This window comes from Rousettus aegyptiacus, unplaced genomic scaffold, assembly GCF_014176215.1.
Source record: "Rousettus aegyptiacus isolate mRouAeg1 unplaced genomic scaffold, mRouAeg1.p scaffold_m13_p_17, whole genome shotgun sequence".
Taxonomy (NCBI): domain Eukaryota; kingdom Metazoa; phylum Chordata; class Mammalia; order Chiroptera; family Pteropodidae; genus Rousettus; species Rousettus aegyptiacus.
The window spans coordinates 2,482,966-2,499,396 of record NW_023416292.1 but is presented as its reverse complement, the minus strand read 5'-3'; the positions used below and the strand labels follow the sequence as shown (position 1 = coordinate 2,499,396).

At 50.7% G+C, this 16,431-nt stretch overlaps 1 protein-coding gene across 3 annotated transcripts in view; it reads left to right on the top strand.

Annotated features, from left to right (window-relative positions):
• LRRN2 (leucine rich repeat neuronal 2) overlaps positions 1–16,431 on the top strand; it is a 59,257-nt gene that overhangs the window by 36,573 nt on the left and 6,253 nt on the right. The window contains exon 2 of one of the 3 annotated variants that reach the window (XM_016140315.2): positions 13,467–13,671. The exons of 1 other annotated variant lie outside the window; for it this stretch is intronic. The gene's annotated coding sequence lies outside the window, so the exon portion shown is untranslated. Of the gene's footprint in view, positions 1–13,367; positions 13,672–16,431 lie in introns of those variants that run through there. One more of the 3 variants, XM_016140306.2, reaches the window with a different exon arrangement.

Genomic DNA, 16,431 nt, shown 5'->3' with positions numbered 1-16,431 from the left:
GAGAGGTGGGCAAAGGTGGGACTTGGGGTTCAGGCTGCTGCTGGAGCAGCCTGGGGGTCCGCCTTTTGATCTAGGTGAGCCAGTGACCTCTCTCATCACACAAGGAGAGACTGAGTAAAGACTACATGAGATGGACGAGAAGCCCTGATGGTTTGTGGGATGCTGAGAACACTCACTGCTTCGTGGAGGGGAGCTTCATGGAGGAAGGCAAGCCATGAAGGACTGGGAGAGTTCAGGCGGCATTGTAGGGAAAATGGCTTCTGACTGCACATCTAACCAAGTAGCCATTCCCCAGTGCCCCCTTTTCTCTGATATTGCGGAGGTTCAGCCGATGGCTAAAGGCATCCATGCCGCACGCATGCCTGCTGGGAAAGAGAATGCATTTATTGAGCTCCTGTTGTGTGCCATCGGCATTATGCCAGTTTCTGTTAGCATGGCCTCATTTAATCCTCCAGATAACCCCATGAGGTACTATTCCCATTTTGCAGATATAGAAACTGACACTCAGGCTGAGTTAATTATTCAAAGCCACACAGTAAGAGGCAGAAGTAGGATTTGTCTCAGGTCTTTCATATTCTGAAGGCTTTGTTCTTTCCACTTTGCTGTGCAAAACATTTAGTGCCCAGCTTCCTGAACCTGATCTCTTTCTATCCCCTGGGGTTCTGGAGCAACTTTTATGACATCAATGCCACCTTCATCATTAGAGGGCTGTCACTGGAGTGACAGGGAACAGTAGATATGAAACTGTCACAATGGGAAAACTGAGGTGATGAGGAAGGCAACTTATCACTGCCTGGCAAATATCTGTCATAGTTCTGCTTCAGTGTGTCCCCAAGCTTGTCCTACCCACCCCCCTCTTCCAGCAGGTGGAATCCAGGCCTCAAAATCCACCACTGGGTTCCAAAAGATAAAGTCACCTTTACAGAAGGGGGCAACCCAGTCTCTTCAAAGCTGACCAAGGAACAGATTTTCATAAACTCCATTGAAAATCTGATACAAGCTATGGACATTCTTTCCAGGAAAACACACCCACGCACACGCACATGCACACGCGCACACACACACACACACATGCACACACACAAACATGTTCGCATACAACTGGAGATATTTCCAGACTCTTCAGTCCATCTGGAGACTCAAGAGATCAAGTAGGCTTTCTTCTGGAGTTTCTGGGGGAATATGTTTATGATAAACACGGTTCCTGACCATGTCTCCCCTTCTGACCCCTTCCTTGTCCTGCAACTCCTGGAGAAAGCAAAGGAATGTAACGTGGATCCAGTTATTGCTCTTCAAGAGTAGGTATGGGGAGGTGGGCCACAGGCCACATAAGAGCCTTGGCCTCTCTGTCTCCTTAAATTGCTCAAGGTCCTTCGTGTCAGGGCGTGTGGTTGGGTTGCCCAGACCATCAGGAGTGGGCTCTGTGTCTGAAATCTGTCAGGCTTTGAGCCGCTCAGGATACTAGCTCTCAACCCTGGGAGCTCTACCTTGCACTGAATTCTCTGGAAAATGCATTGGAGAAGGAAAACCCACTGCTGCAAGGCCCTGGGGTTCTCCTTCCTGCTTTGGCCACCTCCTGTCTCTCCCTGGTGGGAAGCACGTATGCTCTTAATAGAGCTGCCTAATCACTTGTTTAAACTAGATATTTGGTGCATAATGATTCCTGGCTGGGACCAGAGAAAGCCATCAGCTCCCCGCTGCAAGGAGCAGACTTGCTGGACAGACGTGGCCCCACTGGCTGCAGGAGCAGGGGCAGTCCTCCCTGAGGCAGAGCCAGCTGGGTAGGGGAGTACAGAGGTTGATGGGGGCGCTTTTGGAGGTTTGGCAAAGATAACTGACAACTCAGTCCCTCCCTTACCTATTCTGCTGCTCCTGGGCACAGGGGTATCCGAGAACATGAGGGGTGATGAAGCAGAGGAGCAGGAGGCGAGGACCCAAGGTTCTGTCCCAGCTCTGCCCCTGGCACTCAAAGGACATCTCCTGGCACAGGTCGGTCTCAAGTATGCACCTGCACTTGCCTCCCTGCTGGATGAGACAGAAAATCTGGCAATTCCCGAGGCTTCTCAGGCCCTGGGGTATGCCTATAAAGCCAGCAGATTTGCTGTTTGCCCAGGGTCTTGAGGTCTTGGGAGAGGTGCTAGAGAAATATTAGCTATTGCCCTGTTAATTATTATTGTTTTTATCATCATTACAGAGGAGAATGTTCCCCTGTTAATTCCCTGAGAAAATGGCTGTGAAAACGAGCTGGCATCACCCAGGCCTTGTGCCCAGGAAAGCAAGCACTGGCAAAGTGCAGCCTCCAAGTCCATTCCCCTCCAAGCTGGTTCACCTGGCCGGGCACAGTGCCTCTTTGTCTGCTTGTATCCTCCAACGCAGACGCAGACACACACAGACAGACACACATGCACGCACGCGCCCACGCGCGTGCACACGCACACGTGCTGCCCAAACAGCTCTAGCAGTGGGGGTGGAGCATTTGTTCTTGTCTAATGAAATAAAAATGACCAAACTACAGCAGAGCCATGTGAGTCGGGGGAAGCCCTCTGCCTTAGTTTTGTTTAGCCCCCATTGGAGCCCTTTTGCACCACCTCTCCCATAAGCTCCCTCACAGCCTGGCGGCTGGAGCAGTGGTTAAGAGTAAGGACCTCAGCCTCACACGGTGCTGGATCTGAATCACCGTTTCTACATATACTTGCCATGTGCCCTTGGGCAAGTTGCTTAACTTTTCTGAGCCTCAATTTCCCCTTCAGTAAATATAACACTACTACTCGTAGGTTGTTGTGTGGATTAAATAAGAAAAAAGCTTTGTGAAAGGCTCAGTCAGTGAATGGTACATATTAAAATTCAAGGCAGATATTCTTATCCTCATTTTACAGATAAGGAGAAACTGGGACCCAGTGAGATTGTCCCATAGTTGGTAAACAGTAGAGCTGGGATTAGAACCTCCAGATGTCCACCCAGATCCTTCGGAGGCTGCCGTTTCCCTGGGGGATGACCTGTGGCAGTGTGGAATGAGGCATCCCTCAAATCAGCCCTTTGGCCCTCCCCTGCAGCTGACTCTGTCCTCCCTGGCCAGCCACACTCACAGCCTCCACTCTGGGGACTTCTCAAAGGGTCACTCGAATGGCACCCCAATGACTCACTCTCTACCACATAGGGCAAGGGAATGGGGACCAATAGAAGAGACCCAGGGCCAAGTGAAAGCCTCAGGTCTGTGGGGACTGGGAGAGGAGGTGACGGATGAAGAGCAAAGTGGGGGAGGGGCGGTGAGGACACAGGCCTCAGGCCACCTCCTCCCAGGAGCTGCGTGGCTGGGGGCCGGCTCCGGCCTGTGACTCTTGAATTCCCTTTCAAGAGGAGAAGCCCTGCATTCACGAAGTCTGCTTCTTCCTATTAGATACTGAAAACACATCCTTAAGCTTATGGCAAATCCAGCTGTGAAATTTACTTTTCAAATATAATGTGATTCATTATGAATTTATGATATTTGAATTATACCTGAAAGCTGTATATAATTATATAATGTATATAATTATAAAATATGTGTAGATGCACATATACATATGCATGCACCTATGGGTATACTTTATATATATGCAGAGAGAGAGAATGGAATTGTTAAGGGCACTGGTTCTTACCCTTTACAAACTATCTGACCTTGAGCAAGAGGCTTAACTTCTTTTAGCCTCAATTTCCTCATCTGTACATTGGGGATAATATCATAGAGTTGTTATGAGGATGAAAAAAGATAATGAGCAGCAAGTCCCTGGCAGAGAATAAGCCCTCGATGAAATTAGCTAGACTTTGCATCTATTTTAGCTATACAAGGCATATGTCATTGCCCCGTTTTATTTATTTTTATTTAGATGACAACCTCATTTTAGAATTGAGGAAACTGAGCCCAAGAAGACGGTGTCTGGCACAGGTGTGAAGGGCAGCACCCTGTCCTGGTCATGGCTGTGAGGCCATGCATCGGTGGGGCTTATGAATGTCTGCAGAGTAAAGGGCATTTTGCAGAGTAAAGGGCATTTTGCCCTTGCTGGCGCCACTCCTAAGCCTGGGCTCTCCCGTCAGGCAGGGCTGGGAGGCTGGGGAGGCTCTGGTAGTCCAGGAGCCCAGGGGCTGTGCTAGACCTCCCTACATTTGCTCTCACAGAAGGAACTTTCTCCCTAGGCCAGCCAGGAGGAGAGGTTGGGCCCTTTGAGTATGTTGGCAAGTTCTGGAGTCCTGGATGTGACTTTTCACGAGGCACATTCTAGGCCTGGACGGTTAGGAGGTCAGGGTCGTGGAGAGCCCCACTCTCATCCCAGCTTTACCCTGGAATTGTTTTTTTGTTTGTGTTTGTGTTTTGTTTTGTTTTGTTTTGTTTTGTTTTGTTTTGTTTTGTTTGGCTGGGTGACTAGAGTGGAATTCATTCAGCAGGGTGAGATAGGTCACCAGGCTTAAGAGGTAGCAGGGAGTCGTGCTTTGAGCCATGGCTCTGCGGTCAGCTTGCTAGGCTTTCTCCTTTGCTACAGACTGCTTACAAGATCTTGGACATGCTACTTTACATCTGTAAGCCTCAGTTTCCTTATCTATAAAATGGTAATGCCAGCATCTTGACCCCAAGGGTGTGGGAGGATTCAATGAGGTCAAGCATGGGAAGCGTGATGCTTGAAGCCGCAATATGGAACGTGCTGTGTGAATACTGAGGCTGGGGTTGGAGGTCAGGCCCAGGACATGCATGTGAATGCACTCTCTGAACGGTAACTGTGGGATCAAAGCTGGTGATTATATCCCTAGACCCTAGACGGTTGCCTGCAGACCTTAGGCCAAGGCCTGCCGCCCAGGTGGGGGAGCGGGCAATCACAGTTGGGGTCTCCCCACGCTCAGGGAATGCTTTTGTGAAGCAGAAGGGAGGCCAGGAAAAGCAGAAGAGAGAAAAGAAAACCCCAGCAAATTCTCTGTCCTCCCCAGCTCTGCGGCTCCTGGGGGAACTGCGCTGCATAATACAGTGGGATTTAATAAAATGCCTTTAACTCACAAAGTTTGTCTGCTGCCAGCTCCTTAATTAAATTGCCTAATGCTGCTTTGCGATGGCAGCACAAACTCCTGTGTTTAAAGAGCACGGTGTTGCCATGGCACCCCCCCCACACACACACCCACAGGGCCAACGGGTGTGGAGGAGCATACAGATGAGGTGTGGGGCTGGCCCCTGCCCGCAGTGTGTCCGTCCCATACCGTGCGTGCGTGCGTGCGTGCGTGTGTGTGTGTGTGTGTGTGTGTGTGTGGGCGCGCGTGCGCGCGCAGGCTCTGACTTTCCTGGGAAAGGATTTAATCCTTGCTAAGAATGCTGAGCTCGGGCTGTGGAAAGTGGAGGCTCCGGGCGGGCACTCGGGCACTCGAGCAGAGCAGGCCCACTGGTGTGGCTGTGGCGAGGCCCAGGGCAGCCTTGCATGTCTCTCTCACCTCCTCAGTCACAGGCTCCTGCTGCCAGTAGCTGCCTCCATTTCCCCCAGGTGCACCAAACAAACACTTCCTACATGTACCACTACCTGAGAAGGGTCGGGAAGCACTGGATGAGTTTGCTAGGAAGGGGGTAGTTTTTTTTCACACATGCAGGGTGGAGGAAAGAGAAACTCGCTTATGGATTTTCCTTTTAGATGCAGTGGTTCTCAGTCCTGGCTTCACGTTAAAACCAGTTGGAGATTTTTTTTTTTTCTTTTTTTGCCAATATTTTATTATGAAAAATTTCAAATATACAGCAAAGTTGAAGGAATTTTATAGTGAGCAACCAATATACCTACCATCTACCAGATTCTACCATTAACCTTTTCTTAGAGTTGCTTTATCACATCTCTCTTCATCTATCCTTCAATTCATCTTATTTTTGGTGCATTTCAAAGTAAATTGCAGACATCAGTACACTTTTCAATAAATACTTCATTATCAACAACTATGGATTTTACTTTTGTTTTACAGGGTTTTTTTTTCTTTTTTTCTTTTGATGTAAATTTGCATGCAAGGAAATCCTTGAGAGGTTTTTGTTTTTGTTTCTGTTTTTAATACCATGCCCCCAGAGACTGGTTTAATTGGTCTGGAGTGGGACTTAGGCATCAGTATATTTTAAAAGATTCCCCCATATAATTCTATTGTGCAGCCAGAGTTGAAAATAGGAGATAGTAGGAGGCAAAGGATCCTCATTTTTGCTTCCCCCACGCAGAACGTAGAGCTCCCCTGGCCACACTGAGCTGGCCACGCTGAGGCCGGTGCCCCGCGTCCCCATCCGGGCCCTCTCCCCTTCCTCCAGCTGCTCTCCAGGCGTGCATGCCACGTCCACGTTCATGCTTTGTTCAGGGTGGACCTCTGTGTCCATGCAAATCCCCTTGTTCTAGTGTTAGTATTGTAATGGGTCTCATTGTCTCATGTATATTCCCTTATGGCAAAATCCATATTGGTTTCAGATTCTGTCCTTGTCACAATGATGAAGCCATATAAATTTCCTTGTGATTATCAGGGTACTTACGATGACTAGGATTGGGGCAGTGGATGGAAGAGATAATGCTGCTAGTTGAGGGTGTTCAGGGTGATACGTGGTCACAGCAGTGAGCATGGGGGCCCTGGTGATCACAGCTGAGGACAATGGCAATGGTGGGGCTGGTCGTATTGATAGAAATGGTGGGCTGCAGGTGGGGTGACCAGGTGATGGCATTATGCAGGTGGTTATCATGGTGACACTATTGATGTTACCCTTCCTATGAGGATGACGTGCACAGATAAATGCTTGTCTGCTCACTGATACCCATCTGGGTAGAATGTTGGTTTTTACATGCAAAGAGGTTTGGTCTCCGCATTGGAGAACCCCACTGCTACAAGGTACAGCTCCTTCTGGAAATATGAGACCACCTGAGGACCTACTCCCCGCCGGAGTCCTAGAAGAGGCCTAGACAGAGTGGCAGCAGCCCCATGCTCAGCCACCCTTTCCTACTGCACTTCAACAAGACGCGGCTCCAGTATTAAGTACAAGTGCATCATTAGGGACATTTATTTAAGATGAGCAGTTCTGGGAGCCAGCCAGACTTGGGATGCGAGCCATCTCATGATCGACAGAGATCTTATTTGCTGCCTGCATGGTTTCCTGTTTCTTCCATGCCTGGTACACTTTTGAGGAAGGACAGAGGAAAAGTGCTCTGGTTCTGGCTTCCCTTAACCCAGGCAGTAGGGGACAGAGGTTAGCAAAGCCACAATGCTTAACTGGCACCCTCTGAATTGTCCTGGGCTACTGGGCTGAGGTGTAAGAATGAGAATGAGGCTGGGCTGCTAAGACTGTTTTTAAAATATATATATAAAGCCCATAGAATGATGCTGAAAATATCTTTAAAATGCCTTTTATTTTACAGATGAGAAAACTTGGACCAAGTGGGAAGCAAATAAAATCCATGTTGAGAACAATAAAAATACTCTTCATGTACATAATATCTCTAATGAAGCAAAAACACCTTACACCTGTGATCTGATTGGATTTTTAGACCAGCCCTGTGAGCTGGCAGAGACCTTCCTGCCCATCTGACAGATGGCTCCTGAGTCCTTTCCCAGATTCTTTCCACTATCTACGAGCCCAGGTGGTATTTGTATAGCATGTACAGCTCACAGTACATATTTCACACTCATGTTTTAATTTTATCTGTGTCACATCTCTGTACAAAAGAGAGAAGGTCTTTTTCAGAGGAGAAAATTGAGGCTCCTAGAGGTTAAGCCTCCTGCCCAGCTTGCACAATTTTACTGTTTAGAGTGGAAACTAGAATCCAAGATCCTCGTGCTAGTTTTCCAGGGCTGCCATATCAAAGTACTACAAACCAGGCAGCTTAAAACAACAGAAATCTGTTGTCTCACAGTTCCGGAGGCTAAAGTTCAAAATCAAGGTGTAAGCAGTAGTACCATGCTCCTTCTGAAACCCGTAGAGGAGAATCCTTCGTTGCTTTCTCCTGGCTTCTGGCCATGGCTGTCCATCAGTATCGCTCCTAAGCATGTGGCTACAACGCTCCAATCTCTGTCTCCATCATCACATGGAATTCTCCCAGTGTCTCTGTCTGCATCTGAACTCCCTTCTTCTTATAAGGACACCAGTCATATATCTTTTGGGGGGACACAGTTCAACCCATAATGGTCCCTGACCCAAGCCAGTGGACTTCTACAATGCGCTTTTTGCATCCTGTGCTCCATCCCATCCCTCTTCTCCCCATCTTTTACTATCAAGGTCGAGGTCTCTCCTTTCTTGCAATGCAGAAAGTGGAGCTGGCTCGCAGCACTTTTCATCTTCTATTCTTCCCAAATTATTACAAGCTACTGAGGTAGAATCATGAAATATAGGTGGGCTTTCTGTCTTTTTTATTCCCAGACAGTAAAAATCATTAAGGCTTGCTCTTAATTAGTTTAATTTTGAAGCTTCTAAATATTGATTTAACCTACACTCTTTTGTACTTGCTGCAGCCCCTGAATTATGCCTATTATTGATCGCGGATGGAAGTGTTTCCAGCTACTAGCTCTAGGGCCCTAGGAGCCGCTGGTCTTCCAGCGGGTGTGCTGGGCTTAGAAGGCACAGATGGGCTGGGGGGAGAGGGAACCTCGGCTAGATTGGAAAAGGCCTTACCTTGAGGAAGGGCTGCTCAGCATAGGCCAGGAGCCAGTTTCTTTTGGGTTGGCCAGGCTCAATGGAGTTTGAATAAGGAGAAATCAACTGGAAATCACCCCATCCCATTCCAGGCAGCAAGGGCTGGGGGAGGGTGATGTGGGGTCAGGGTTTAGAGCACAGGCTTTGGCACCAACCACAACCAAGTTGGAGTCCTGGCTTGACCAGCTGGATATTCGTGAGCATTTCACATCTGTGAAAGGGGCTAGTCATCCCAAGTCATAGTGTTGTCATGAGCATTCAGTGCAGCGACTCGTATCGGGCCCCTAGTCCAAGGCCTGGCTCATAAGCAGTCCTCATCAATGGCTGCCATCATCATCACCATTTCCACTGAAATGGAGGTAATGACATCTATGACCTGGCAGAGCTAGTGTGAAAAATCACATAGGATGGTGAATGTGGATGAATTTAAATTGCAAAATGCATCCAGTCCTGATGATGATCATCGATGGCAGTAGTGGTCCCTACCTTACATCCCTGCTTCGGCCGCCCTCTGCATGCACTATCGCGTCCAGACCATTCTGGCTCTGGCCTGCTGCTCCAGCCACTTCCCCACAGCACCCACTCTTGGGACTTCCGGGAAGCCGCTCCTTGGAATCTGCTTCACACATTCTTATCCCAGGACCTTTGCTCCCGATGTCCTCAATATGTATACAGTGCCTTCCACCCTCTGTACCTGCCGACCTACCAATTCGGGCAACATCTCCCTTGTGATTTTTTTAAACAACTTTAATGAAGTTGTGAATTTGCATTCAATCAAATTCACCTACCTTTAGCATATATTTCAATGATTTTTGGTAAAAGTCCTCTGATTTTTTTGCCCAACTACCCACATGAAGCAGAATCATACTCTTTCCTCTGGGCTGTGCCCCCGTTGCCCTGGGTAAATGCTCCTGCGACACCATTTATACTATAGTAGAGTGGTTTTTATCTGTGATTCTCCTCCTGCCTTCCCATAACCATGTATCCCCAGCCCCTCTCAGTGCCAGTCGGGGTTCTGTGAATGCTCACTGGGTAGAGTTTCCTTGTGGCCAGGACCAAGAAGGTGCGGGAGTGGGGATAGAGGTGCTTCTGGAAACTCGAGTCTTATCTGTCAGGGTAATGATAAGAAGCTGTGTACATATATACACATTCAGAATTCTAATCTCAGCTAGAGGGACCTTAGTGATTAGCCCTGTGATTCTCAAATAGAAGCACTGATCAGAAGCACCTGGAGGCTCGTTCACACACTGGTCACTAGTCCCCATCCTCAGAGGCTGTGAGTCAGGAGGGCTGGGGTAGGCCTGGGAACCTGCATTTCTAACAAGTTTCCAGGTCATGCTGACACTACTGATCCAGGGACCACAGTTTTAGAACCTCTCACTGCTCTGGCCCAACCCCCTCATTTCATGGGTGAGGAGCCCAAGGCCTAGAGAAGTAAGAGGACATATTCCAAGGTCTGTCCCCAGGCCAGGACTAAAACCCAGGCCCGTCTCGTCTTGTGTCCTCAACCACCGATTCCCGTGCCCTGACTTCTGCTTCCCCCTCTGGCTTCAGAGAAGTAGGATGAGGTGGGTAGGTCAGTAGAGCTGAGAAATGCTCTCCACAGGCCTGGCCCTCAGCTGGGGAAGGGAGAGTGAGGAGGGGCTGCTGAGGGAGAGGCCAGTGGGATTGCAGAGGGGACCAAAGGAGGGGGACCGGGCGAAGGGATGGCCAGAGCAGGCCTTCAGGAGGTGGTGAGGACTGACAGGTCATTCTCACTGCAGTTGGGGGCGGGGGGGGGGGAACTGGCCGCCGCGGGCCTCAGCTGCAGCCATTTATCTGGCAGGCCCGCCTGAGACAGCTGACAGAGGGAGCAGGCGGTGAGCCCTGTGCAGAGACCAAGGCTCCTTCCGCCGCGTGATTTATCTCTCAGCTTCATCTGGCAAACCTGCTGATGAAACGAGTCTCCTTTTCTCTCCGCCTCATCAATTTTCATTCTGATTTCATTTTCCTTTTCCGTTAGAAGGGCTTTGGCCTTTCTCCTTGTTTAACTGTTCTGCTCCGCATTCGATCCTCAGCCCTTTCTCCTCAGCCATCCAGGCATCTCCCCACCGCCCCCACCCCCACCATGCCCTGGGGGTCCCTCCTTCGTGCCACAAACACTGTGGAGAGAGAGACCCAGACCTCCCCATCTAAGTCCCCATTCACCTCAAACACAACCAGAAGATCTATTGGTGCTTTCCTTTTTATTAGTTCTGGGACCACGAAGCCACAGAGCTGCCCCGGAGCACTGCACAGTCTGAAAGGAGAGATGAGCATCATACTGGATGTGAATTCTTAGAAAATACAGAAAGGAGTAAGGGGTTAATTAACTGGGGAGGCAGGTAGATGGCTGTGTCAGGGAGGACTTCAGAGAGATGCAGTGCAAACTGAGACTTCAGCGATGAGAAGACATCCCCCAGAGACACAGCTGAGGAAAGCAAGTTCTTGGCACGGACCCTGGGTGTGCAAAGGCACTGGGGCAGGAAGGAGTATTGCCCACATCTCTCTAAAGCCTTCTGCTTCCTCCCCCTGCCATTGCTCCTCGCTCCCAGGGATCCACTGTGTCCGAGGGGATATCCTGGTGTCCTGGCTGTGGGTGGGAGCCTTTCAAGAATGCTGCAGCGTCTGCCCAGCAACCCCACCTCATTCTTGAAAGAGCAGATGTAATTATGGGAAGGGAGGCTGGAGAGTCTTATGGGTCAGTGCCTGGGCTTGGCTGCCCCTCTGGCTTGTGACTGTGGTCAACGTGGAATGACTGCAAACTGTAGTCAAGCTGGGACATTTAGAATTCAGCTGGAGGGGACCGCTCTACCGTCCCTACCCGGGAGCAAGCACTTGAGGAAGGGAGGAGCTGCTCAGCTAAGCCAGGGCCTAGGCTGTGTACTGGGTGAGAGTCGTATCAGACATCCATGCTCTCTCTACAAATGAACTGAGCTGCTCTGGTGGCTGGAAATGGGACCCAGGTGGAGGCTTATATTTGAACCAGGAGAGGGCAGCTCCATCTGGAAGGAGCGCCAGCCTGCGGTGGTGGAAGCGCTCCTAGGAGAGGATGCCTGCCTTCAAGACCATGTGGCCATCCGGTGCTGGCCTAGTACAAAGGGGTCTAGAAATCAGGGATTGTGCCTCAGACAAACTGAGGTGGAGAAAAAGGGAAGGAGACTCTACTGAGCACCAGGTGCTTTACAGACGTCCCTCCATGAGGTAGGAGAACCTGAGTGAGGAAGCTCCAGGTCACACAGCCAGCCTCAGGATCCAGGTGATGAGCCGCCTCGAAAGCCCTCAGAGAGGTCGATAGAGTGCACAGGATTTCTGGATGGGGAACCTGAGAGCTCTGGAGGGTGAGGATCATCGTAGGATTCTGTTGAATCCAGAAGCGGGAACCTGAGAGGGAGAGAAGTACCTTCTCCACCCAGAGAAGGGTTTAAGTGGCTGTCAGCAGCCAGGGGCAGGGGCAGGGCAGCCAGGGTGGGTGTCCGAGGAAGACAGGCCCTGGGAGCCATGTGCATCTCCTTCCGGTTGGTGAGGAAGGAGGTGGAAGGGGCCTGAGCCCACACTCTGGTCCACCTGGTCTTCACAAGCTCCGAAACAACCGACCCCCTTCCTCTCTCCCTGCCCTTCCTTGCCTTTCTTTCCCTCCTTCCTTCCCTCTATAGATGTCTTCTGAGTTTCTACTATGTGCCAGACAGTTGGAGGAACTGGCAGCGTGGAGCACAGGTCCTTCCCCTGAGGGGCTCACTGTCTGGTGGGGGAGACAAACAAGGAAACAGGCAGGTTGTGATGAAGGGGTGCTGTGGCACCAGGGGAACCCAGGGGAAGGAGGGCTGGAGGGGTCAGAGAAGTTTCCTGAGCATGATCAGCAGAAGCCTGGCAACCCATGGCGGTGGGACTCAGCCCGGCACTGCTGTTGGGCCCCGCAGGCTGCCTCCACTCCCCCGCAGCGCGACCAGGCGGAAATGACTTTGTGTGCTATCTACTGGTGCCTTCCGCTTCTAATTAAGAAATAATGAGGCAGGCTCCCTTCCAGGCATCAGAGCTTGAAAATCCTCTGTCTGGGCCAGCCCGGAGGCCTGGAAAGAGAGAGTTATATATGCTTGGGGACAACTCTCTTCCCTCCCAGGCCCAGGAAGGAGTTTTTACCAGAACACGGACTCCTCTCGTTCTAGAGAGGCGGGGAAGGCACAGGTGGATGTGAGAAACCTCATCCTTCCCTAGGAGATGGCCTCCGATTTCCTTCCCCGCTCTCCCTCAGTCTCCTACCAACTATCATCCACTCTCAGAAGTCAGCTTCTGACACCAGGATCATGGAAAGAGAAAGGGCTGACAAATGAGACACACCTGGACTCACATCCTGGCTCGTCCACGTTTTGCTGTGGGACCTTGATCTGATCCCTCAGCTCCACTGAGTCTGGGATTTCTCATCTAAAAAGTGCTGCCCTCCCAGGATTCTTGGGAGGATGGGGTGAAAAATGCAGCATGGCCAGCAAATAGAAACCCCGGCACACAGAAGGTACTCAAGAACGTCACTCTGAGACTTAAGTCACCTTCCAGTGGTGTCAACTAGAGTTGAAGGGACTCACCTTTCCAAGAAATGCTCAATAGAATAATTGTTTTCAAGTTTTTGCAGCTGCAATCCAAAGCAAAAAAAAAAAAAAAAAAAAGCATAATTTTTATCATGTACCTGTACACTGTGTATATGTGTATAAAATAGAAGGAAAAACTTCTCAAAACAATGCTTAGTCTAGCTGCATACAATGCATGCTGATATTTTCTATTTTATTTCTTTTCTTTAATGCAGATTGTGACCCACTTTAAATTGTTCTCATGACCCACTAATGGGTTGCCCTTCGCAGTTCATGGCTGTAGAACACCTCCCACCCCTGCAGGGAAAATCTGCACTGCGCTAGGCTCTGGGGATACAGAAATCAATAACAAACCATCCTTTCCTCGAAGAGCTCACAGCCTGACCGGGAAGACAGACCTGCAGTCTAACAGCAAGGAAGGTGCTGTGGCGGAAGTCTGTTCAGAGTCTCAGGGACTGCGGGGGTTGGGGGGTGGGGTAGGGTAACCACCCTTCTCAAGGCAATCAAGGAAAGTGGTACACTGGGAGATGGCATTTGGGATGGGTTTTTATGGCTGAAGAGGAGTTTGGTCGTTGAAGTTGGGGCAGGGCTCTGCAGGCAGCACGATGCCCGAGTTTTGGAAGGAAGTAGCAAGGGGGGCATAAGATATCTGAGAACGAGAGGGTCACGTAAGGGCGAGGAGGAGAGGTCAAAGCGGCTATCATAAGGGTAAGACAACAGATAAAAGGAAAGTGGAGCGCTGTGGGGTGTGCGTTTGTGAGGTGGGAGAGGGACAGGTCAGGACAACAGGTCTGTTCTCCCTCTGTTCTCTTGGAGACGGGTGGCTGCTGGTGCTGAGATGGGACGAAAGAAACAAGAGCAGGTTTTGTGGGAGACGCTGCGTTTGGGCCAAGTTGAGTGCGAGGAGCCTCCGGCACGGCCAGGTAGAGAGGTCAGGGTGGTCAGAAGTGAGTCTGGGCCCCTCCTTCCTGGTCGCTCCTCAATTTGCCCTCTTGCCTAGAGCCCCAGAACTCTGTAATAAGAAGACCTGGGGGTCCGCAGCAGAAAGTGGGGTGAGCAGTGCTGCCCCAGGAAGTGGCCAAGACCCACCAGGGCTTTAGGGAGGGGAGGTTAGCAGAGTCACAGGGCTGCCAGGGGTATGTGGGGCCAGGAGATCATCCTGCCATCCCCTGCCTCGAGGCAGCTAAGCACTCACAGGCCCAGACCACGGGGGTGCAGCCAGAGCCGGGTCCTAAAGCACAGAGCAATTTCTAGATATGGGACGTATAGAAGTAGAGAGAGGAATCAGCCTCTCTGGAGATGGCTGATTATGCACGAGGCCCAGAAAAGCTATAGCCCTTCAGAATTAAGTGAATTTCAAGTCTGATGTTCTAATGTTCCCTAAAGTGTCTAAAGACTGTGGTCCCAAGTTGTGATGGAAAAGTGGGGGAGGGGGGTCTGGGTTAACACATGAAACGGACTGATGGCGATCGAAGTCGAGACACTGGCCAGCTCCAGAGGGGGCTGCATACGGACTGGGAAGAAGATTCCCAGGAACCTTCTAGAATGCTGGAAATATTTATCGCGATCTGGGTGGTGGTTGTACTGGTATCTACAGATGTAGAAATTTGCCCAGGTATACACCTAGAATTAGTGCCATTTATGCACTCTCCTACAGCTCAGGGGTATTTTTAAAAAGGTTTATTACAAAATGTGAGCGATGAGAAGTGGGTGGTAAGGAATGAGAGGCAGCAGTGATGGGAACTGACAGACACTGCGTGCCCCCCACACCTGCGCGCCTCACCGATGCTCGTGAGCAGCGTTTTACCCCCGTTCTCCAGCCCAGCCACTGGAGGCTCAGAGGGTTACCCACTTTGCCCAAGGTCACACAGGGAGTTAGAACTGTCTCAAGCTGACAGCAAAGCCCAGGCTTCTTGCTCCACCACTTCTCCTTTGCATGAGTTGTTTATGGAATTCCGGCTCCCCAAGAGTACATAAACTCTGAGGTCTCCTTCAGCTCTGAAGTCCTGGATGTCTGTGATTAAATGGGAGGTGGGAGTGCGGGGCCATGCTCACCTCTCAGGAGGAGCCAAAGCCAGGTGTACAGACGGGGAGGGGGGCGGCTGGCCTCCCTCCTCCCCCTGCGTCCCTTCCACCCAGGGCTTATCTGCTGGTGAGGAGGCCGGAGTTTATCAACGCTACACTCAATTATGCTGCCCATCTGTCTCCGCAGCTCAGGGGGACCTAGCACTGAAGCGGAGGCCAGGCAATCGATCACCCCGATGCCTGCCCGCTAGTCCCTCCAGACCCTCGACTCAGGGGGGTGGGGGCGGAGTCTGCTGGGAAGGGGAGAGTAGTGAGGAGGGGCAGGGAGAGGCAGCCTCCACCAGCGGGCAGGAGAAGCAGTGATCTAAATGTGGCAGCACAGGACTCTCAGGGAAAAGCAGCTCTGGCTACTGACAACAGTTTCTCCAAATCTCTTCATTATTTTAGAGCTTTGCCAAGAGCCTTAGTTTAAAAGGGAGTGTAGGGGATCAATTCTGCACTTTCTGCTAAATCCAGAGCAGCTTCCTGGAGGTGGGTCTAACAGAGCTTGCCCCTGGAGTGGGCAACTGTACTTCCCTGACTGTGGCCCTGCTGCTAGCAGTGCTAACACAAAGAGCAGCCCCCAGTCCTATGGCAGGCTGGGATGTGAGGCCTGCTGGCTCTATTTGCCCCTATGACTCCGGGCCCAGCCAAACTCACACAGGAACCATGTCTTCCTCATGCCGTCTCCCCCAGCAGGTCACTCTGCTGGGAGTCAAGGAATAGTGTCTGAGGGCCCTGGCAGCCATTAGGGTGGAGGAACTAAGGACCAAGGCCATCTCTGAAAGGATTTGCACCTGAGGCTGGCTCCCCGGGCCAGCCATGCACTCTGCTCCTGTAAGGCAGGCATTGATCCACCAGGCAGCAAACATTGGCTGGGCCAGTGGGGCAAGACCTAAGTTTGAACCCTGACCTTGCCATGTAGAAGCTGTGAAACCTCTGACCAGTCACTTAACCTCTCAGAGCGTCAGTTGCTTCCCCTGCAAAAGGAAACTAAATAATCCCTCTTCCGCCTATACACAGGGTTGTGAGAAGATTATATGTTTCACTCACGAGTCCCCTCTCATGCTCAGTCCTGCACCTGGTGCTATGTGGACACAAAAATCACCTTAGACA